The following is a 25,126-nucleotide window of genomic DNA, read 5'->3' on the forward strand; positions in this document are numbered from 1 at the left end:
CTATGGCCATGGTGGAGGACGAGGAAGCAAACGCTGGGATGACCGTGGCCCGCTCCAGGAATGGCGCGACAGGCCTCGTGAGGACCGCTAGCAGGACCATCCTCGCGATGGGCCCTGGAGGGACCAGCCTCGTGAGGATCGCCCCCAAGGCAAAGCCGGTCTTCCTCCACTGCTGCCAAGAAGGAACGACGACCATCATCAGGACGAGGGGGCCGGGGGCTTCCAGGAGCCACGTGCAATCGCCTGCATCCTGGGCGGCGCCCAGGCCCCAGCCTCTCAGCGCATCTTTAAATGGTTCGCTCGCGAGGTGAACGCGGTGCTCCCCAAGCTTGAGGTCGCGCGCCCGCTCAAGTGGTCCTAGTGCGCCATCACTTTTGACTCGGCAGATCAGCTCAAATGCGCGGGCACCACTGGCGTCCTGCCGATGTTGTGTTCCCCAGTCATCAGCAATGTGTAGGTTACCAAGACCTCATTGACGGCGGAGCTGGGCTCAACGTCCTGTCCGTCGACACCTTCGACAACCTCCAAGTGCCATATGAGCAGCTCCAGCCTACCAAACCTTTCTCAGAAGTGACCGACGGCTCCACCACACCGATAGGGCAGGTCCGCCTGCCTGTCACCTTCGGTACACGCGACAACTATCGCACCGAGCTCATCGACTTCGACGTCACACACATCCGCCTGCCGTACAACGCCATCCTCGGGTATCCAGCTCTGGCAAAGTTCATGGCGGTCACCCACCATGGCTACAACGTCCTCAAGATGCCTGGAAGTGGCGGGGTCATCACGGTCCCATGTGAAGAAAGGGATGCGGTGTGCTCCCTCGAGCGCGCCTTCCAAGCTGCAGCAATCGACGACCCCGACAACAGAAGTGAGGGCCCTCTGGAGGCCATCCCCAAGAAGAAGAAGCTGCGCCGTGCAGGACCTCAGGAGGATGGCGTCGCGGCAGGAGCCTCGTCAGTATCAGCATCCGTCCCAGGGGCGCCTCCCTCCATCGCATAGGAAGGCGCGCCTAGCACCCTCCTCGGGCAGGGCTCGGGGGCTCTCTTCTGGAGGGCCTCAGGCCTTGCCAACCCCACAAGGGAGGTGCTTGGGTGCCACTTGGAGGCGTGCCACGCGGTACGTTTTCCTCAGGAGGACGCAGGGCAAGGGGTGCCCACCGCTTAGGAGTTCATCGCCAAGACCACATAGGAACTGCAAGATGCAAGAGCCATGCGCGGCGACAGCCGCTCACAGGGCGCGGCTCACCACCCAGGCGAGGGTGCTGAGCTGCATGTCTGCATCGACGTCCCAGGGCTTAGCAGAGCCGCGTCTCAGGAGCGCTTCTGGCCTTCGCGTGCGGGCCATTGCAAGGGCCCACCACACAGCTACGTTCGCATGCCCCTCGGCTTGCCGGGCGTGGCGTCAGCCTATCAGCGCACCGTGTGGCGTGACCTGGTGGCTCAAGAGGCCAGGCACCACGTCGTCCTGGAGGGAATGGAGACGGTCTTCGGGAAGCCTCCTGAGCCCCCAGAGCCTCCCGAGGCTCAGGGCTCCGGTGGCTCATGAGGAGTCCTTTCTCCGACGCACGCCTTCAGCTGCACCAACTCTACTTCGTCTACAGAACCAAGTGACATCTTCCAAGCTCGTTAAGCTGGGAGTGCCCCTTGGGCTGCATTATTCCCAGGCCGTGTGGGTCCGTCCCTACGGCATGTATCCCATTTGCTTATGCCTTTAGCTTACCTTGCTGGGGGTGCCCCTCGGGCTGCATCATCCCCAAGCCGCTCGGGACGGACCCAATGGCATGTATCTTCCTACATTTACCCAAGCTGATTTGCCTTCCCTGCTTAACCTGCCTACGGTTATCACCTGCACGATCATCGCCTCCCACGGGGCCTCCTCACAAGCACGACGCTGGTGCATGGGTCCGTCCCTGCCACGTCGACAAATCTGAGCGGTCGAGCTCTGGCTCGCGGCACGCCCCGCGCACGTCACCTCACCAGGCCCTCAGTGCCTTCACTTCATCCGGACCAACCAGCGGCAGGCTGACGGCTGTAACGGCAAACCATGTTCTTCTTGTGCTTGTTCACAGGGACCACGCGGGGAGGATAGCAGGCGGCACCGCGAGTCTCCTTTTCTCTCGTGCAATTCGCTTGCGCGTTAAAAGGGGGGCTCCCAACGATCGCGACTCAGGAGCTCTTACTGGCTCTCCAGCCCTCACCCCCTGGCCTTGACCATGGCATCGCGACCTGGCATACCAGCGGCGGCTGAGCTCGCTCGAGGGCCGGGACCTGAGGACGCAGAGCACTAAGGAGAGCATGGGAGGAGGGAAACTTGTATGGGCCGGCCTGGCTATGCCACACGAGTTGGCACGCAGCCCCAGGGCAACATCAGGAATCGCCACAAAGTTCACAAGATAAGTCTCGCCCTCGGATCAGCTAAATGTCTAGGGCCTTATGGATACTCATGCCTTGCCGCAATCCTGTTGCAGCCATGTCAACTCCCTTTCTTCTCTTACCATAGCCGCTTGAGCGCTAAGGGGGACCTCCTGAGCATCGCGCCTTAGGGGCTCTTACTGGACCTCGGGCCGCACACCTCCTGGCCTTGACCACGGCACGCGACCTGGCATACCAGCGATAGCTGTAGCCTGCCTGGGGACCGGGACCTGTCGGCGTAGAGCAACAAGCTATCGCAAGGAAAGAAAGGGGGGACCGAGCCTTAACGGGACGCGCGTTCATCAAATCTTCATAACAGGGAAGATAAGCACAAAAGACATTACATACCCTTACATGCCCCCACGGGGCGCTTCATGATTCTTCGCAGGAAATGAAAGCTAAAACTAAGGAGGACCCTATCTACACCCCCCCGTGGCGGACACCATCATCAACAGTGGGCCACGGGAGGCCGGCGCCAACCCCATCCAGATCAGCGGCGGCAACGGCGGGACGCGGCACCACTGCTCCGAGCGCGGCGAGGGCTCGGGGCACGTAGCTGTCGTCGCTCGTCTCCGGAGTCTCGTAGAGCTCAGGAGAGCTTCTGGACTCCCAAGGGCTGCTGCTACTGGAGTGGTCGCGAGCGGAGCGCGCATCAGCCTCGCGCTCCTCTCCGGAGCAGCACTCCAGGCGGCAGCCCTCAGCATCGAAGACCTTGAAGAAGAGCGTGGAGACGCCATCATATTCAAGATGGATCGCGAGGGTGCCCCTCGCGTGGCAGACCCGTGCGATCTCACCCCAGCCGCGAGTCATGAAGATCTTGCCGGTTGGGACCGCTTCGATCTCCACTCCCGTCACCGGAGCACCGCAGTCAGCGTGCTGCAACCAGAGCTCGAGAGGCCCCCTCCGTGGCATCACGTCGGAGAAGAACCGCGGGAAGCGGATCCAAGAGCTTGGGGGCATCGGCGCCCACAGCACTAGCTCGCGCGAGGAGTCCGCGGCGTGGATTCCTAGGGCGACGGCGTGTGTCGCCGCGGCGCGGAGACTCCGGGCGCAGTGCCGGCGGCGCTGCTCGTCGTTCCGCCTTCCCGAGTCCTCGGCTTGGGCATACAACGGTAGCGGATACCCTGGGGGAGGCCGCTCACACCAAGGCCTCATCACCACCTGCATCGCCGCTTCTTAACGCCGATGGATCGACCTCTTCTTCGACGGAAGTTGCTCCGGGACATCTCGGGGGGCCTTCCCCTTTTCTTCTGCGGAGAACCTTCTGATAGGCACCATTGGAGCTAGCAACGAAGCGAGGGAAAAGAAGTTAGCAGTGGAGCGAGGAGGAAGAAGCAAGCGAGCAAGGAAGAGATGGGCAACGGGGGCTCTGCCCCCTCCCCATTTATAGCAAGAGAAGGCCAATCGACACCTCCCACGATCGCAGGTAATGATGGTTTTCCTTGCATGTCGCAGGGACTCGTCAAGTCATGCAGTTGCCGAGGCAGCATGGGGAAATGGAGACGCCCACGTCCAATTAAACCGCCACGCGTCAACCGAGGCCGCAAGCTTTTGGGGCCCGCGGTGCTCCGTACTTGGCCCTTGGCTTCGCCGCGAAGCCAATCCCGAGAACCTTGGGCCCAGGGGCTACTGTCGGCGTCCTGGGAACAGGGGTCCCCAGGCTTGCCTGCCTGCGGCCCGCTGCGTGGCCAAGCCAGCAGGCCATACGGCCCACCTTCATCAATAGGGCACCCAAGACCCTCGCGAGGGGCCAAGCCTTGCGAGGCGGATGACACAAGACCTCCTCTGGAGCGGCCTAGTCAGGCAGGCTCATGAGGAGCGGAGATATCAAGGCGAGGCGAACCTCACGAGGCTCTCATGACGTGAGCCATGACGATCGACACCAGGCGGGCGCTAGCGCGCACATCGTCCTTGTTTCCTCTTTGGTGCTAAGGGAACCAGCGCAGGCGAGGAGTACTGAGGCATCAGGCAAAGGTTGCCATTTTGGTGCAACAAGACCAAGACCAGAAGGACGGCAAGACGGAGGTCATCGTGGTCAGCACCAGAGCCTTTGGCAGGCGAAAACCACTTTTGTTAGGATAGCTTGTACTAGCTGTCCCCCTTCAAATTTGCCCGCCATTGTTGGCTCCCTTCCCGCTCAAGATTTGGGAAGAGGACCAGGGCCTCTATAAGTAGGACTAGCCACCATCATAGGCAAGGGAGAAGAGATCTGAGATCACTCTCACCCACACAAGTTAGCCAAGCACAAGAACACCTCAACCTCAGGAGGCTGTTCTTCCCATTGTATTGTTCATTATCAGCCCAAGAGGCAATCCACCAACACCACACTGGAGTAGGGTATTACACCACAACGGTGGCCTGAACCAGTATAAATCTTGTGTCTTTCCGTGTTGCGAGTTCTTCGAGTTCGTCCGTGAGATCTTAGCGAGTTAGGGCGTAGATCAGTGGGAGGAAAAGACTTCGCGCGCACCCTAGTGTTCGAACCTTATGGGTTTGCCGGAACCCCACATCCGACAGAAACTAGTGGTCTTGTTAACCATCAACACTTGATGCTCCTTCTTGATTTCTACCTCCGCAGCCTTGAGCATTGCGAAGAGCTCAGAAATCGTCTTGTTCATCCCTTGCATATTATAGTTCATCACGAAGCCTTTATAGCTTGGTGGCAGTGATTGAAGAACTCTGTCAATGACACTATCATCCAGGAGATTAACTCCGAGCTGAGTCAAGTGGTTATGGTACCCAGACATTCTGAGTATGTGTTCACTGACAGAACTGTTCTCCTCCATCTTGCAGCTATAGAACTTGTTGGAGACTTCATATCTCTCAACTCGGGCATTTGCTTGAAATATTAACTTTAACTCCTGGAACATCTCATATGCTCCATGACGTTCGAAACGTCTTTGATGTCCCGATTCTAAGCCGTAAAGCATGGCAAACTGAACTATTGAGTAGTCATCAGATTTAGCTTGCCAAACGTTCATAACGTCCGGAGTTGCTCCTGCAATAGGCCTTGCACCTAGCGGTGCATCAAGGACGTAATTCTTCTGTGCGGCAATGAGGATAATCCTCAAGTTACGGACCCAGTTTGTGTAGTTACTACCATCATCTTTCAACTTAGCTTTCTCTAGGAACGCATTAAAATTCAAGGGAACGGTAGCACGGGCCATTGATCTACAACATAGATATGCAAAAACTATCAGGACTAAGTTCATGATAAATTGAAGTTCAATTATTAATATTACTAAAGAAATCCCACTTAGATAGAAATCCCTCGAGTCATCTTAACCCGAGTATTCCGCACGTGCAAAACTGTCTTACACTTGTTGTATGTGAACGTAGAGCTTATCACACTCGATTATCACGTGGTTTCTCGGCATGACGAACTGTCGCAACTGTGCATACTCAGGGAGAACACTTATACCATGAAATTTAGTGAGGGATCATCTTATAATACTGCTGCCATACTAAGCAAAATAAGATGCATAAAAGATAAACATCACATGCAATCAAAATATGTGACATGATATGGCCATCATCATCTTGTGCCTTTGATTTCCAGCTCCAAAGCACCATCATGATCTCCATCGTCACCGTCTTGACACCTTGATCTCCATTGTAGCGTCGTTGTCGTCTCGCCAACTATTGCTTCTACAACTATCGCTAACGCATAGTGATAAAGTAAAGCAATTACATGGCGATTGCATTTCATACAATAAAGCGACAACCATAAGGCTCCTGCCAGTTGCCGATAACTTTTACAAAACATGATCATATCATACAATAACGTATATCACATCATGTCTTGACCATATCACATCACAACATGCCCTTCAAAAACAAGTTACACGTTCTCTTCTTTGTTGTTGCAAGTTTTACGTGGCTGCTACGGGCTTCTAGTAAGAACCGTTATTACCTACGCATCAAAACCCCAATGATTTTTCATCAAATATGTTGTTTTAACCTTCAACAAGTACCGTCCGTAGTCAAATTCGATTCAACTAAAGTTGGAGAAACAGACACCCGCCAGCCACCTTTATGCAAAACAAGTTGCATGTTTATTGGTGGAACCGGTCTCATGAACGTGGTCATGTAAGGTTGGTTTGGGCCGCTTCATCCAAAAATACCGTCGAATCAAAATAAGGCATTGGTGGTAAGCAATATGACTATGATCGCCCACAACTCTTTGTGTTCTACTCGTGCATATCTTCTACGCATAGACCTGGCTCGGATGCCACTGTTGGGGAACGTAGCATGCAATTTCAAAAAAGTTCCTACGATCACGCAAGATCTATCTAGGAGATGCATATCAACGACAGGGGGAGAGTGTGTCCACGTACCCTCATAGACCGAAAGCGGAAGCGTTAGGTTAACGCAGTTGATGTAGTCGAACATCTTCGCGATCCAACCGATCAAGTACCGAATGCATGACACCTCCGAGTTCAGCACACGTTCAACTCGATGACGTCCCTCGAAATCTTGATCCTGCAAAGTGTCGAGGGAGATTTTCGTCAGCACGTCGGCTGGTCATGGTGATGGTGATGTGATCCACGCAGGACTTCGCCTAAGCACTACGACAATATGACCGGAGGAGTAAACTGTGGAGGGGGCCCACACACGGCTAAGAGAACAATTGATGTGTTTTGGGGTGCCCCCTACCCTTGTATATAAAGAAGGAGAGCGAGGAGGCTGTCCCAAGGGGGCACGCCAAGTGGGGGGAACCCGACAAGGACTCCTAGTCCTAGTCGGCCCCCTTCCTTTCTTTCGGAGGGGGAAAAGGGAAGGAAAGGGAGAGGGAGAGGGAGAAGGAAAGGGGGTCGCACCCCCTCCCCTTATCCAATTCGGACTTCCCATGGGGGGACCACCCCTTGTGGGATCCCCTCTCTCTGCCCCTATGGCCCATGTTGGCCCATTACTTTCTCGAGGGGGGGTGAGGGAGTCCTGGATTAGGGGGTCTCCGGACAGCCGGACTATATCCTTTGGCCGGACTGTTGGACTATGAAGATACAAGATTGAAGACTTCGTCTCATGTCCGGATGTGACTTTCCTTGGCGTAGAAGGCAAGTACGGATACGTAGATCTCCTCCCTTGTAACCGACTCTGTGTAACCCTAGCCCACTCCGGTGTCTATATAAACCGGAGGGTTTAGTCCGTAGGACAACATACAATCATACCATAGGCTAGCTTATAGGGTTTAGCCTCTACGATCTCGTGGTAGATCAACTCTTGTAATACTGATATCATCAAGAACAATCAAGCAGGACGTAGGTTATTACCTCCATCAAGAGGGCTGATGTCTACTACACAACCTTCTTATTGTAGACGTTGTTGGGCCTCCAAGTGCAGAGGTTTGTAGGACAGTAGCAAATTTCCCTCAAGTGGATGACCTAAGGTTTATCAATCCGTAGGAGGCGTAGGATGAAGATGGTCTCTCTCAACCAACCCTGCAACCAAATAACAAAGAGTCTCTTGTGTCCCCAACACACCCAATACAATGGTAAATTGTATAGGTGCACTAGTTCGGCGAAGAGATGGTGATACAAGTGGTATATGGATAGTAGATAATAGTTTTTTAAATCTGAAAATATAAAAACAGCAAGGTAACGAATGATAAAAGTGAGCGTAAACGGTATTGCAATGCGTTGAAAAAAGGCCTAGGGTTCATACTTTCACTAGTGCAAATCCTCTCAACAATAATAAGATAATTGGATCACATAACTATCCCTCAACATGCAACAAAGAGTCACTCCAAAGTCACTAATAGCGGAGAACGAACAAAGAGATTATGGTAGGGTACGAAACCACCTCAAAGTTATTATTTCCAATCAATCCGTTGGGCTATTCCTATAAGTGTCACAAACAGCCCTAGAGTTCGAACTAGAATAACACCTTAAGACACAAATCAATCAAAACCCTAATGTCACCTAGATACTCCAATGTCACCTCAAGTATCCATGGGTATGATTATACGATATGCATCACACAATCTCAGATTCATCTATTCAACCAACACAAAGGGCCTCAAAGAGTGCACCAAAGTTTCTACCGGAGAATCACGACGAAAACGTGTGCCAACCCCTATGCATAGGTTCATGGGCAGAACCCGCAAGTTGATCACAAAAACATACATCAAGTGAATCATGTGGTATCCCATTGTCACCACAGATACGCACGGCAAGACATACATCAAGTGTTCTCAAATCTTTAAAGACTCAATCCGATAAGATAACTTCAAAGGGGAAACTCAATTCATTACAAGAGAGTAGAGGGGGAGAAGGAAACATAAAATCCAACTATAACAACAAAGCTCGCGATACATCAAGATCGTGCCAAATCAAGAACACGAGAGAGAGAGAGAGAGAGAGATCAAACACATAGCCACTGGTACATACCCTTAGCCCCGAGGGAGAACTACTCCCTCCTTATCATGGAGAGCACCGGGATGATGAAGATGGCCACCGGAGAGGGATTCCCCCTCCGGCAGGGTTCCAGAACGGGTCTAGATTGGCTTTCGGTGGCTACGGAGGCTTCTGGCGGCGGAACTCCCGATCTATTGTGCTCTCCGATGTTTTTAGGGTACGTGGGTATATATGGGTGAAAGAGATACATCAGGGGAGCCATGAGGGGCCCACGAGGGTGGAGGGCGCGCCCTAGGGGGGTGGGCGCGCCCCCCTGCCTCGTGGCTCCCTCGTTCCTTTCCTGACGTGCACTCCATGTTTTTCCGGTAGCTTTCCTTCCAAAAATAACTTCTCTAGTTGGTTCCTTCCCGTTTCTGCTCCGTTTGATATTCCTTTTCTTCGAAACACTGAAATAGGCAAAAAACAGCAATTCTGGGTTGGGCCTCCGGTTAATAGGTTAGTCCCAAAAATAATATAAAAGTGGATAATAAATCCCAATATTGTCCGAAACAGTAGATAATATAGCATGGAGCAATCAAAAATTATAGATACGTTGGAGACATATCAGCATCCCCAAGCTTAATTCCTGCTCGTCCTCGAGTAGGTAAATGATAAAAATATAATTTTTGATGTGGAATGCTACTTGGCATAATTTCAATGTAATTCTTCTTAATTGTGGCATGAATATTCAGATCCGAAAGATTCAAGACAAAAGTTCAATATTGACATAAAAATAATAATACTTCAAGCATACTAACCAAGTAATCATGTCTTCTTCAAAATGACATGGCCAAAGAAAGCTATCCCTACAAAATCATATAGTCTGGCTATGCTCCATCTTCCCCACACAACGTATTTAAATCATGCACAACCCCGATGACAAGCCAAGCAATTGTTTCATACTTTTGATGTTCTCAAACTTTTTCAATCTTCACGCAATACATGAGTGTGAGCCATGGACATAGCACTATAGGTGGAATAGAATGGTGGTTGTGGAGAAGACAAAAAGGAGAACATAGTCTCACATCAACTAGGTGTATCAACAGGCTATGGAGGTGCCCATTAATAGATATCAATGTGAGTAAGTAGGGATTGCCATGCAACGGATGCACTAGAGCTATAAGTGTATGAAAGCTCAACAAAAGAAACTAGTGGGTGTGCATCCAACTCGCTTTCTCACGAAGACCTAGGGCATTTTGAGGAAGCCCATCATTGGAATATACAAGCCAAGTTCTATAATGAAAGATTCCCGCCAGTATATGAAAGTGACAACATAGGAGACTCTCTATCATGAAGATTATGGTGCTACTTTGAAGCACAAGTGTGGTAAAAGGATAGTAGCATTGTCCCATCTCTCTTTTTCTCTCATCATTTTTATATATATTTTTATTTGGGCCTTTCCCTTTTTTTATGGCCTCTTTTTCTTCTTCTTTTTTGGGGGGCTTCTTTGGCCTCTTTTATTTATTTATTTTCATCCGGAGTCTCATCCCGACTTGTGGGGGAATCATAGTCTCCATCATCCTTTCCTCACTGGGACAATGCTCTAATAATGATGATCATCACATTTTTATTTACTTACAACTCGATACTTAGAACAAGATATGACTCTATATGAATGCCTCCGGCGGTGTACCGGGATGTGCAATGATGCATGAGTGACATGTATGAAAGAATTATGAACAGTGGCTTTGCCACAAATACGATGTCAACTACATGATCATGCAAAGCAAGATGACAATGATGAAGCATGTCATAATAATGGAACGGTGGAAAGTTGCATGTCAATATATCTCGGAATGGCTATGGAAATGCCATGATAGGTAGGTATGGTGGCTGTTTTGAGGAAGGTATATGGTGGGTTTATGGTACCGGCAAAAGGTGCGCGGTACTAGAGAGGCCAGCAATGGTGGGAGGGTGAGAGTGCGTAAAATCCATGAACTCAACATTAGTCATAAAGAACTCACATACTTTATGCAAAAATCTATTAGTTATCGAAACAAAGTACTACGCACATGCTCCTAGGGGGATAGATTGGTAGGAAAAGACCATCTCTCGTCCCCGACCGCCACTCATAAGGAAGATAATCAATAAATAAATCATGCTCCGACTTCATCACATAACGGTTCACCATACATGCATGCTACGGGAATCACAAACTTCAACACAAGTATTTCTCAAATTCACAACTACTCAACTAGCATGACTCAAATATCACCATCTCCATATCTCAAAACAATTATCAAGTATCAAACTTCTCATGGTATTCAATGCACTCTATATGAAAGTTTTTATTCTATCTCTCTTGGATGCCCATCATATTAGGACTAAATTCATAACCAAAGCAAATTACCATGCTGTTTAGGACTCTCAAAATAATATAAGTGAAGCATGAGAGTTTATCTATTTCTTCAAAATAAAACCACCACCGTTCTCTAAAAGATATAAGTGAAGTACTGGAGCAAATGACAAACTACTCCGAAAGATATAAGTGAAGATCAATGAGTAGTCGAATAATTATTCAACTATGTGAAGACTCTCTAACATTTAAGAATTTCAGATCTTGGTATTTTATTCAAACAGAAAGCAAAGCAAAATAAAATGACATTCTAAGAATGGCAAATATCATGTGAAGAAGCAAAAACTTAGGATCAACCGAAACTAACCGATAGTTGTTGAAGAAGAAAGGTGGGATGCCAACCGGGGCATACCCAAGCTTAGATGCTTGAGACTCCTTGAAATATTATCTTGGTATGCCTTGGGCATCCCCAAGCTTGAGCTTTTGTGTCTCCTTAATTCCTCTCATATCACGGTCTCCCTAAATCTCAAAAGCTTCATCCACACAAAACTTAACAAGGACTCGTGAGATAAGTTAGTATAAACCATTGCAAAAACCTTATCATACTCTACTGTAGAAAATCACTAAAATTATTATTCAACATTGCATACTAAATGCCTCTGCATATTTAATAGTCCTATCCTCAAATAGAATTATTAAAGAAGCAAACATATGCAAACAATGCAAACATAACAGCAATCTGCCTAAACAGGATAGTCTGTAAAGAGTGCAGCAAGATCCATACTTCCCTAAATCCAAAAATTATTAAAGAAAATTCCCACTGTAGTAAATTTATCAGAGATTAATATGCAAAAGTTTTCAACATTTTATCACATTCTGAATTTTCTAGGGAATTATTGCAACAGCGGTAAACTTTTTGTTTTCAAACAGCAACATGAAGACTTGTAACATAGGCATAGTAAAGGCTATCAATGCCACTTTTATTGAAATAAAAGATGCAAAACACTGTTCTAAATAATAGCAAGAAAATTCTAACAAAATAAATTGACACTCCAAGCAAAACACATATCATGTGGTAAATAAAAATATAGCTCCAAGTAAAGTTACCAATGAATGAAGACGAAAGAGGGGATACCTTCCAGAGCATCCCCAAGCTTAGGCTCTTGGTTGTCCTTGAATATTACCTTGGGGTGCCTTGTGCATCCCTAAGCTTAGGCTCTTTCCACTCCTTATTCCGTAGTCCATAAAATCTTTACCCAAAACTTGAAAACTTCACAACACAAAACTTAACAGAAAAATCGTAAGCTCTGATAGTATAATAAAATAAATCACCACTTAGGTACTATTGTGAACTCATTCTAAATTCATATTGGTATAATATCTACTGTATTCCAACTTATCTATCGTTCATACCCTCCGATACTACTCATAGATTCATCAAAATAAGCAAACAACACATCAAAAACAGAATCTGTCAAAAACAGAACAGTCTGTAGTAATCTGGATCAAACATATACTTATGGAACTCATAAAATTATCAAATAAATTTCTGGACGCGAGGAATGTATCTATTAAACATCTGCAAAAAGAATTAACTAAATAGCACTCACCAAATAAATATGGCAGCAGTTCTCGTGAGCACTAAAGTTTCTGTTTTTTACAGCAAGCTTAACAAGACTTTCCCAAGTCTTCCCAACGGTTCTACTTTGCACAAACACTAATTAAATGAATAAAACCACATATAAACAGAGGGTAGATGAATTATTTATTACTAAACAGTAACAAAAATTAAGGAACAAAAATAAAATTGGGTTGCCTCCCAACAAGCGGTATTGTTTAATGCCCCTAACTAGGCATGATGATTTCAATGATGCTCACATAAAGGATACGAATTGAAACGTAAAGAGAGCATCATGAAGAATATGACTAGCACATTTAAGTCTAACCCACTTCCTATGCATAGGGATTTTGTGAGCAAACAACTTATGGGAACAGTAATCAACTAGCATAGGAAGGCGGAACAAGCATAACTTTAAAACTTTAAGCACATAGAGAAGAAACTTGATATTATTGCAATTCCTACAAGCGTATGTTCCTCCCTCATAATAATTTTCAGTAGCAACATGAATGAATTCAACAATATAACCAGCACCTAAAGCATTCTTTTCATGATCTATAAGCATAGAAATTTTATTACTCTCCACATAAGCAAGATTCCTCTCATTCCGAATAGTGGGAGTATCATAAGAGACTCGAATACTATAAATTGTTTCCACATTAAAAGAGTAATGTTCAGAAAAAGGGGAATCATAATCATGACAAGTTTTATAAATATAATCATCACTACTTTTTATAGCATATGTATCATCACAATAATCATCATTAGTAGGAGGCATGCTATCATCATTATAAATTTGCTCATCAAAACTTGGGGGACAAAAAATATCATCTTCATCAAACATAGCTTCCCCAAGCTTGTGGCTTTGCATATCATTAGCATCATGGATATTCAAGGAATTCATACTAACAACATTGCAATCATGCTCATCACTCAAATATTTAGTGCCAAACATTCTAATGCATTCTTCTTCTAGCACTTGAGCACATTTATCGGAATCCTTATTTTCAAGATAGATATTAAAAAGATGAAGCATATGAGGTAACCTTAATTCCATTTTTTTTGTAATTTTATTTTATAAACTAAACTAGTGATAAAACAAGAAACTAAAAGACTCGATTGCAAGATCTAAAGATATACCTTCAAGCGCTAACCTCCCCGACAACGGCGCCAGAAATGAGATTGATGTCTACTACACAACCTTCTTCTTGTAGACGTTGTTGGGCCTCCAAGTGCAGAGGTTTGTAGGACAGTAGCAAATTTCCCTCAAGTGGATGACCTAAGGTTTATCAATCCGTAGGAGGCGTAGGATGAAGATGGTCTCTCTCAAGCAACCCTGCAACCAAATAACAAAGAGTCTCTTGTGTCCCCAACACACCCAATAGAATGGTAAATTCTATAGGTGCACTAGTTCGGCGAAGAGATGGTGATACAAGTGGTATATGGATAGTAGATAAGAGTTTTTGTAATCTGAAAAATATAAAACAGCAAGGTAACGAATGATAAAAGTGAGCGTAAACGGTATTGCAATGCGTTGAAACAAGGCCTAGGGTTCATACTTTCACTAGTGCAAGTCCTCTCAACAATAATAACATAATTGGATCACATAACTATCCCTCAACATGCAACAAAGAGTCACTCCAAAGTCACTAATAGCGGAGGACGAACGAAGAGATTATTGTAGGGTACGAAACCACCTCAAAGTTATTCTTTCCAATCAATCCGTTGGGCTATTCCTATAAGTGTCACAAACAGCCCTAGAGTTCGTACTACAATAACACCTTCAGACACAAATAATTCAAAACCCTAATGTCACCTAGATACTCCAATGTCACCTCAAGTATCCGTGGGTATGATTATACGATATGCATCACACAATCTCAGATTCATCTATTCAACCAACATAAAGGACCTCAGAGAGTGCCCCAAAGTTTATACCGGAGAATCACGACAAAAACGTGTGCCAACCCCTATGCATAGGTTCATGGGCGGAACCCGCAAGTTGATCACCAAAACATACATCAAGTGAATCACATGGTATCCCATTGTCACCACAGATACGCATGGCAAGACATACATCAAGTGTTCTCAAATCTTTAAAGACTCAATCCGATAAGATAACTTCAAAGGGGAAACTCAATTCATTACAAGAGAGTCGAGGGGGAGAAGAAACATTAGATCCAACTATAATAGCAAATCTCGCGATACATTAAGATCGTGCCAAATTAAACACATAGCTACTGGTACATACCCTTAGCCTCGAGGGAGAACTACTCCCTCCTCGTCATGGAGAGCACCGGGATGATGAAGATGGCCACCAGAGAGGGATTCTCCCTCCGGCAGGGTGCCTAAACGGGTCTAGATTGGCTTTCGATGGCTACGGAGGCTTCTGGCGGCGGAACTCCCGATCTATTGTGCTCTCCGATGTTTTTAGGGTACGTGGGTATATATGGGTGAAAGAGATATGTCAGGGGAGCCACGAGGAGCCCACGAGGGTGGAGGGCGCCCCCCATGCCTCGTGGCTCCCTCGTTCCTTTCCTGACGTGCACTCTAAGTTTTTCCCGTAGCTTTCCTTCCAAAAATAACCTCTCCAGTTGGTTTCATCTTGTTTCGACTCCGTTTGATATTCCTTTTCTTCGAAACAATGAAATAGGCAAAAAACAACAATTCTGGGTTGGGCCTCCGGTTAATAGGTTAGTCCCAAAAATAATATAAAAGTGGATAATAAAGCCCAATATTGTCCAAAACAGTAGATAATATAGCATGGAGCAATAAAAAATTATAGATACGTTGGAGACGTATCAGCATCCCCAAGCTTAATTCCTGCTCGTCCTCGAGTAGGTAAATGATAAAAACAGAATTTTTTGATGTGGAATGCTACCTGGCATAATTTCAATGCAATTCTTCTTAATTGTGGCATGTATATTTAGATCCGAAAGATTCAAGACAAAAGTTCAATATTGACATAAAAATAATAATACTTCAAGCATACTAACCAAGTAATCATGTCTTCTTCAAAATAACATGGCCAAAGAAAGCTATCCCTAAAAAATCATATAGTCTGGCTATGCTCCATCTTCACCACACAACGTATTTAAATCATGCACAACCCCGATGACAAGCCAAGCAATTGTTTCATACTTTTTATGTTCTCAAACTTTTTCAATATTCACGCAATACATGAGTGTGAGCCATGGACATAGCACTATAGGTGGAATAGAATGGTGGTTGTGGAGAAGACAAAAAGGAGAACATAGTCTCACATCAACTAGGTGTATCAACGGGCTATGGAGGTGCCCATTAATAGATATCAATGTGAGTAAGTAGGGATTGCCATGCAACGGATGCACTAGAGCTATAAGTGTATGAAAGCTCAACAAAAGAAACTAGTGGGTGTGCATCCAACTCGCTTGCACACAAAGACCTAGGGCATTTTGAGGAAGCCCATCATTGGAATATACAAGCCAAGTTCTATAATGAAAGATTCCCACCAGTATATGAAAGTGACAACATAGGAGACTCTCTATCATGAAGATTATGGTGCTACTTTGAATCACAAGTGTGGTAAAAGGATAGTAGCATTGTCCCTTCTCTCTTTTTCTCTCATCATTTTTATATATTTTTTTATTTGGGCCTTTCCCTTTTTTATGGCCTCTTTTTTCTTCTTCTTTTTTGGGGGCCTCTTTGGCCTCTTTTATTTATTTATTTTCATACGGAGTCTCATCCCGACTTGTGGGGGAATCATAGTCTCCATAATCCTTTCCTCATTGGGACAATGCTCTAATAATGATGATCATCACACTTTTATTTACTTACAACTCAAGAATTAAAACTTGATACTTAGAACAAGATATGACTCTATATGAATGCCTCCGGCGGTGTACCGGGATGTGCAATGATGCATGAGCGACATGTATGAAAGAATTATGAATGGTGGCTTTGCCACAAATACGATGTCAACTACATGATCATGCAAAGCAAGATGACAATGATGAAGCGTGTCATAATAACGGAACGGTGGAAAGTTACATGGCAATATATCTCGGAATGGCTATGGAAATGCTATGATAGGTAGGTATGGTGGGTGTTTTGAGGAAGGTATATGGTGGGTTTATGGTACCGGCGAAAGTTGCGCGGTACTAGAGAGGCTAGCAATGGTGGGAGGGTGAGAGTGCGTATAATCCATGGACTCAACATTAGTCATAAAGAACTCACATACTTATTGCAAAAATCTATTAGTTATCGAAACAAAGTACTACGCGCATGCTCCTAGGGGGATAGATTGGTAGGAAAAGACCATCGCTCATCCCCGACCGCCACTCATAAGTAAGACAATCAATAAATAAATCATGCTCCTACTTCATCACATAACGGTTCACCATACGTGCATGCTACAGGAATCACAAACTTCAACACAAGTATTTCTCAAATTCACAACTACTCAACTAGCATGACTCTAATATCACCATCTCCATATCTCAAAACAATTATCAAGTATCAAACTTCTCGTAGTATTCAATGCACTCTATATGAAAGTTTTTATTATATCCCTCTTGGATGCCCATCATATTAGGACTAAATTCATAACCAAAACAAATTACCATGTTGTTTAGGACTCTCAAAATAATATAAGTGAAGCATGAGAGTTCATCTATTTCTTCAAAATAAAATCACCATCATGCTCTAAAAGATATAAGTGAAGTACTATAGCTAATGACAAACTACTCCGAAAGATATAAGTGAAGATCAATGAGTAGTCGAATAATTATGCAACTATGTGAAGACTCTATAAAATTTAAGAATTTCAGATCTTGGTATTTTATTCAAACAGCAAGCAAAGCAAAATAAAATTACATTCTAAGAATGGCAAACATCATTTGAAGAAGCAAAAACTTAGGATCAACCGAAACTAACCGATAGTTGTTGAAGAAGAAAGGTGGGATGCCAACCGGGGCATCCCCAAGCTTAGATGCTTGAGACTCCTTGAAGTATTATCTTGGGATGCCTTGGGAATCCCCAAGCTTGAGCTTTTTTGTCTCCTTAATTCCTCTCATATCACGGTCTCCCTAATTCTCAAAAGCTTGATCCACACAAAACTCAACAAGGACTCGTGAGATAAGTTAGTATAAACCATTGCAAAAACCTTATCATACTCTACTGTCGCAAATCGCTAAAATTATTATTCAACATTGAATACTAAATGCCTCTGCATATTTAATAGTCCTATCCTCAAATAGAATCATTAAAGAAGCAAACATATTCAAACAATGCAAACATAACAGCAATTTGCCTAAACAGGATAGTCTGTAAAGAGTGTAGCAAGATCCATACTTCCCTAACTCCAAAAATTATGAAAGAAAATTCCCACTGTAGTAAATTTATAAGATCTTAATATGAAAAAGGTTTTAACATTTTATCACATTCTGACTTTTCTAGGGAATTATTGCAACAACGGTAAACTTTCTGTTTTCAAACAGCAACATGAAGACTTGTAACATAGGCATAGTAAAGGCTATTAATGCCACTTTTATTGAAATAAAAGATGCAAAATATTGTTCTAAATAATAGCAAGCAAATACTAACTAAATAAGTCGACGCTCCAAGCAAAACACATATCATGTGGTAAATAAAAATATATCTCAAAGTAAAGTTACCGATGAATGAAGACGAAAGAGGGGATGCCTTCCGGGGCATCCCCAAGCTTAGGCTCTTGGTTGTCCTTGAATATTACCTTGGGGTGCCTTGGGCATCCCCAAGATTAGGCTCCTTATTCCGTAGTCCATCGAATCTTTACCCAAAACTTGAAAACTTCACAACACAAAACTTAACAGAAAACTCGTAAGCTCCGTTAGTAAAAGAAAATAAATCACCACTTAGGTACTATTGTGAACTCATTCTAAATTCATATTGGTATAATATCTACTGTATTCCAACTTATCTATGGTTCATACCCTCCGATACCACTCATAGACTCATCAAAATAAGCAAACAACACATCGAAAATAGAATCTGTCAAAAACAGAACAGTCTGTAGTAATCTGGATCAAACGTATACTTCTGGAACTCATAAAATTCTCAAATAAACTTTTGGACGTGAGGAATTTATCTATTAAACATATTCAAAAATAATTAACTAAATAGCACTCTCCAAATAAAAATGGCATAAGTTCTCGTGAGCGCTCAAGTTTCTGTTTTTTACAGCAAGCTTAACAAGACTTTCCCCAAGTCTTCCCAACGGTTCTACTTGGCACAAACACTAATTAAATGCATAAAACCATATCTAAACAGAGGGTATATGAATTATTTATTACTAAACAGGAACAAAAAGCAAGGAACAAAAATAAAATTGGGTTTCCTCCCAACAAGCGCTATCGTTTAACGCCCCTAGCTAGGCATGATGATTTCAATGATGCTCACATAAAGGATAAGAATTGAAACATAAAGAGAGCATCATGAAGAATATGACTAGCACATTTAAGTCTAACGCACTTCCTATGCATAGGGAATTTGTGAGTAAATAACTTATGGGAACAATAATCAACTAGCATAGTAAGGCAGAACAAGCATAACTTTAAAACTTTAAGCACATAGAGAGGAAACTTGATATTATTGCAATTCCTACAAGAGTATGTTCCTCCCTCATAATAATTTTCAGTAGCATCATGAATGAATTCAACAATATAACCAGCACCTAAAGCATTATTTTCATGATCTATAAGCATAGAATTTTATTACTCTCCACATAAGCAAGATTCTTCTCATTCCGAATAGTGGGAGTATCATAGGAGACTCGAATACTATAAATTGTTTCCACATTAAAAGAGTAATGTTCAGAAAAAGGGGAATCATAATCATGACAAGTTTTATAAATATAACCATCACTACTTTTTATAGCATATGTATCATAACAATAATCATCATAAGTAGGAGGCATGCTATCATCATTATAAATTTGCTCATCAAAACTTGGGGGACAAAAAATATCATCTTCATCAAACATAGATTCCCCAAGATTGTGGCTTTGCATATCATTAGCATCATGGATATTCAAGGAATTCATACTAACAACATTGCAATCATGCTCATCACTCAAATATTTAGTGCCAAACATTCTAATGCATTCTTCTTCTAGCACTTGAGCACATTTATTGGAATCCTTATTTTCATGATAGATATTAAAAAGATGAAGCATATGAGGTAACCTTAATTCCATTTTTTTGTAATTTTCTTTTATAAACTAAACTAGTGATAAAACAAGAAACTAAAAGACTCAATTGCAAGATCTAAAGATATACCTTCAAGCGCTAACTTCCCCGGCAACGGCGTCAGAAATGAGCTTGATGTCTACTACACAACCTTCTTCTTGTAGACGTTGTTGGGCCTCCAAGTGCAGAGGTTTGTAGGACAGTAGCAAATTTCCCTCAAGTGGATGACCTAAGGTTTATCAATCCGTAGGAGGCATAGGATGAAGATGTTCTCTCTCAAGCAACCCTGCAACCAAATAACAAAGAGTCTCTTGTGTCCCCAACACACCCAATACAATGGTAAATTGTATAGGTGCACTAGTTCGGCGAGGAGATGGTGATACAAGTGGTATATGGATAGTAGATAAGAGTTTTTGTAATCTGAAAAATATAAAAACAGCAAGGTAACGAATGATAAAAGTGAGCGTAAACGGTATTGCAATGCGTTGAAACAAGGCCTAGGCTTCATGCTTTCACTAGTGCAAGTCCTCTCAACAATAATAACATAATTGGATCACATAACTATCCCTCAACATGCAACAAAGAGTCACTCCAAAGTCACTAATAGCGGAGAACGAACGAAGAGATTATGGTAGGGTACGAAACCACCTCAAAGTTATTCTTTCCAATCAATCCGTTGGGCTATTCCTATAAGTGTCACAGACATCCCTAGAGTTCGTACTAGAATAACACCTTAAGACACAAATCAATCAAAACCCTAATGTCACCTAGATACTCCAATGTCACCTCAAGTATCCGTGGGTATGATTATACGATATGCATCACACAATCTCAGATTCATCTATTCAACCAACACAAAGGACCTCAAAGAGTGCCCCAAAGTTTCTATCGGAGAATCACGATAAAAACGTGTGCCAACCCCTATGCATAGGTTCATGGGCGGAACCCGCAAGTTGATCTCCAAAACATACATCAAGTGAATCACGTGGTATCCCATTGTCACCACAGATACGCACGGCAAGACATACATCAAGTGTTCTCAAATCTTTAAAGACTCAATCCGATAAGATAACTTCAAAGGGGAAACTCAATTCATTACAAGAGAGTAGAGGGGGAGAAGAAACATAAGATCCAACTATAATAGCAAAGCTCGCGATACATCAAGATCGTGCCAAATCAAGAACACGAGAGAGAGAGAGAGATCAAACACATAGCTACTGGTACATACCCTCAGCCCCGAGGGAGAACTACTCCCTCCTCGTCATGGAGAGCACCAGGATGAGGAAGATGGCCACCGGAGAGGGATTCCCCCTCCGGCAGGGTGCCGGAACGGGTTTAGATTGGCTTTCGGTGGCTACAGAGGCTTCTAGCGGCGGAACTCCCGATCTATTGTGCTCTCCGATGTTTTTAGGGTACGTGGGTATATATGGGTGAAAGAGATACGTCAGGGGAGCCACGAGGGGCCCACGAGGGTGGAGGGCACACCCTAGGGGGGTGGGCGCGCCCCCCTGCCTCGTGGCTCCCTCGTTCCTTTCCTGACGTGCACTCCAAGTTTTTCCGGTAGCTTTCCTTCCAAAAATAACTTCTCCAGTTGGTTTCATTCCGTTTCGACTCCGTTTGATATTCCTTTTCTTTGAAACACTGAAATAGGCAAAAAACAACAATTCTGGGTTGGGCCTCCAGTCAATAAGTTAGTCCCAAAAATAATATAAAAGTGGATAATAAAGCCCAATATTGTCCAAAACAGTAGATACTATAGCATGGAGCAATCAAAAATTATAGATACGTTGGAGACGTATCAAGGGCTCGAACCTGCGTAAACGTCGTGTCCCCTGCCCCCTGTTACCATCCGCCTTAGACGCACAGTTTGGGACCCCCTACCTAATATCCGCCGGTTTTGACACCGACATTGGTGCTTTGAGTTCCACTGTGCCGTCACCGTAAGGCTAGATGGATCCTTCGATCATCGGTAATGATGTGGTCCAGGATGAGGTTTTCCTCCCCGGACAGATCTTTGTATTCGGCGGCTTCGCACTATGGGCCAATTCGCTTGGCCATCTGGAGCAGATCAAGAGCTACGCCCCTGGCCATCAGGTCAGGTTCGGAAACTTAAACTACACTGCCGACATCCGCGGAGACTGGATCTTCGACGGATTCGAGCCCATGTCAGGTGCGCCGCACAATCACGACGAGCATGACGTAAATCTACAGTCGGATAGTGTTCGGGAGATCACATCTACAACTACTCCGGCCCTCAATCCGGAGCAAATTGCGCCATCCAAGGATGGAGGGATAGACCCCGCCATAGAGGCCGCACTCTCAGTGGCGATGGAGCCGGATAGTGACTTCACCCCTTACGAGAGCCGTGTCGCCGAACCACTGGATTTGTCTCCGGCCACGGACTCCGAGCCGCATGCATCCGTGCCTATTGAATCCGACTGGGCATCGATCATGGATTTCACCTCCGCGGATATCTTTTAGCACTAGCCTTTCGGCGATGTGCTAAATTCATTAAGGTCTCTGTCCTTGTCAGGAGAACCTTGGCCGAACTATGTCCGGCTAGAATGGGATGCGGACGACGAAGAAATTCGCTGCCCACCCACCACCCACTTAGTAGCCACTGTCGACGACTTAACCGACATGCTCGACTTCAACTCCAAAGACATTGACGGCATGGACGAAGATGCAGGAGACGAACATGAACCAGTGCCCACAGGGCGCCGGACAGCCACTTCATCACATGATATATACATGGTGGATACACCCCAAGAAGGCAATGACGAAGAGACATCGTAGGATGGCCCCTCCAAGAAGCAACCCAAGCGCCGACGTCAGCGGCGCCGCTCTAAGTCCCGCAATAGCAAAAACAGCGATAACAGCGCAAGACAAAATAACACTCCAGTTGACTCCAGAGGAAACGACGACCACATTGCCCCGTCGTCAGAGCACGATGAAGCTACAAATGGCGAACATAGTACGGATCCGACGTCTGAACACGGCGACGCCGGGGATAAACCTCATCAAACCCCCTCTGGATAGGAAAACAGTCCGGACGAAGATGCACACATCATCCCGGAAACGCACTTGGAGCAAGAGAACCTCCGCAGAAGGCTTATTGCCACATCGAGGAGTCTGAAGAAGCAGAAGCAACGGCTTAAGGCCGCACAAAATACGCTCACCAGCAGGTGGAACAAAGTGCTCGACAACAAAGAAAAGTATGGTGGAAGTTACCACACAAAGAGCTATCCAAAGCGCAAGCTATTACCTGAATTCGACGATGAGGCCTTAGAGCCCACACAGCCGAAAAATGAAACAACCAACCGGCCGGATCGACCACCTTGTGACCGCGATAGAGCAGCTAACAAGGTCGCACATAAGTCAACACATGATCTACGTGAGGACTTGCGCCAAAAATCCGGAATGACCAGATCCATCTATGGATCTAGGAAGCGCGCTCCGGCACAAAATCAAAACCGAATACTACAACAGTCCGAACACCATGGTACATCCAAATACAGGGGTGCCGCACATCCCCTATGTTTCACCGATGAGGTGCTGGACCACGAATTCCCAGAAGGATTCAAACCAGTGAACATAGAGGCATACGACGGGACCATAGACCCTGGGGTCTGGATTGAGGACTTTATCCTCCATATTCATATGGCTTGCAGAGACGATCTCCATGCCATCAAATACCTGCCCCTTAAGCTTAAAGGACCAGCTCGGCACTGGCTGAAAAGCCTCCCCGAAAACTCAATTGGAAGTTGGGAGGAGCTCGAGGATGCTTTTCGGGCTAATTTTCAAGGGACCTATGTCCGACCTCCGGATGCAGACGATTTAAGTCATATAATTCAACAGCCCGGAGAGTCCGCCTGAAAGCTAAGAAGAACCAAATCGTCGACTGTCCGGACGCCGAAGCCTTAGCAGCTTTCAAACACAGCATCCGAGACGAATGGCTCGCCACACACCTCGGCCAAGAAAAACCAAGAACAATGGCAGCCCTGACAAGCCTCATGACCCGCTTTTGCGTGGGTGAAGATAGCTGGTTAGCCCGCAGTAGCACCAGCGACCCAAGCACATCCGAAGTCAGGGATGGCAATGGAAAACCACGATGCAATAAAAACAAGCGTCGAAATGAAGAAAATAGCCTAGATAATACGGCGGTAAACGCCAGATTCGGGGGCTCTCGACCAGGTCAGCGGAAAAAGCCTGTCAAAGGCAGCAGAGATGGACCGTCTGGCCTAAACCGGATTCTTGACAAACTATGTTAGATTCATGGCACCCTCGATAAACCTGCAAATCACACCCACAAAGAATGCTGGGTCTTCAAGCAGGCCGGTAAGCTAAACGCCGAACACAAGGGGGGGGACACCAAGCGAAGACTAGGACGAACCTCGCCAGCAAAGCACTGGAGGACAGAAAAAAATCCCACCAGAGGTTAAAACAGTAAACATGATCCATGTGACGAAGAGGAGAAGCAAACATGCACTCCGAGACACACGCGCCATAGAGCCCGTCACCCTAGGTTCAGCCCCTGGTTGGCTTGCCCGATCACTTTTCATTACGGGGATCACACGACAAGCATCTAACATGAAGGATTGGCTGCCTTGGTGTTATACCCAATAATAAACGGATACCATCTCACACGAGTCCTCATGGACGACGGCAGTGGTCTAAATCTGATATATCAGGACACAGTCCACAAAATGGGGATAGACCCAACAAAAATAAGCCACAGTAATACTACCTCCAAGGGAGTAATACCAGGCCTAGAGGCCCGCTGTACGGGCTCTCTATTACTAGAGGTTGTATTCGGTTCTCCCGACAACTTCCGAAGTGAAAGGTTAACTTTTTACATCGCTCCATTCCCAAGTGGCTATCAAGCACTACTCAGAAGAACGTCTTTCGCTCATTTTAATGCAATACCGCATTACGCTTCTCTCAAACTTAAGATGCCCGGTCCACGTGGCACCATCACAGTTAGCGGAAATACTGAGCGTTCACTATGCGCGGAAGAATGTGCAGCGGCTTTAACAGGCGAGCACTAGACGGACTCACCAACCAGAAAAAATGACAGGTCGTCAAGACCACGGACACAGTTAGACGAGTCCGGTGCACCACTACATATACATGAGATTGGTTTGATGGTCAAACCCTCATAGACGGTACCAGGGGCTTCCCGCGTGTAATCATGGCTA

The sequence above is a fragment of the Triticum urartu genome, chromosome 3A, assembly GCF_056163025.1.
Source record: "Triticum urartu cultivar PI428250 chromosome 3A, HENAU_Tu73, whole genome shotgun sequence".
Lineage (NCBI taxonomy): Eukaryota > Viridiplantae > Streptophyta > Magnoliopsida > Poales > Poaceae > Triticum > Triticum urartu.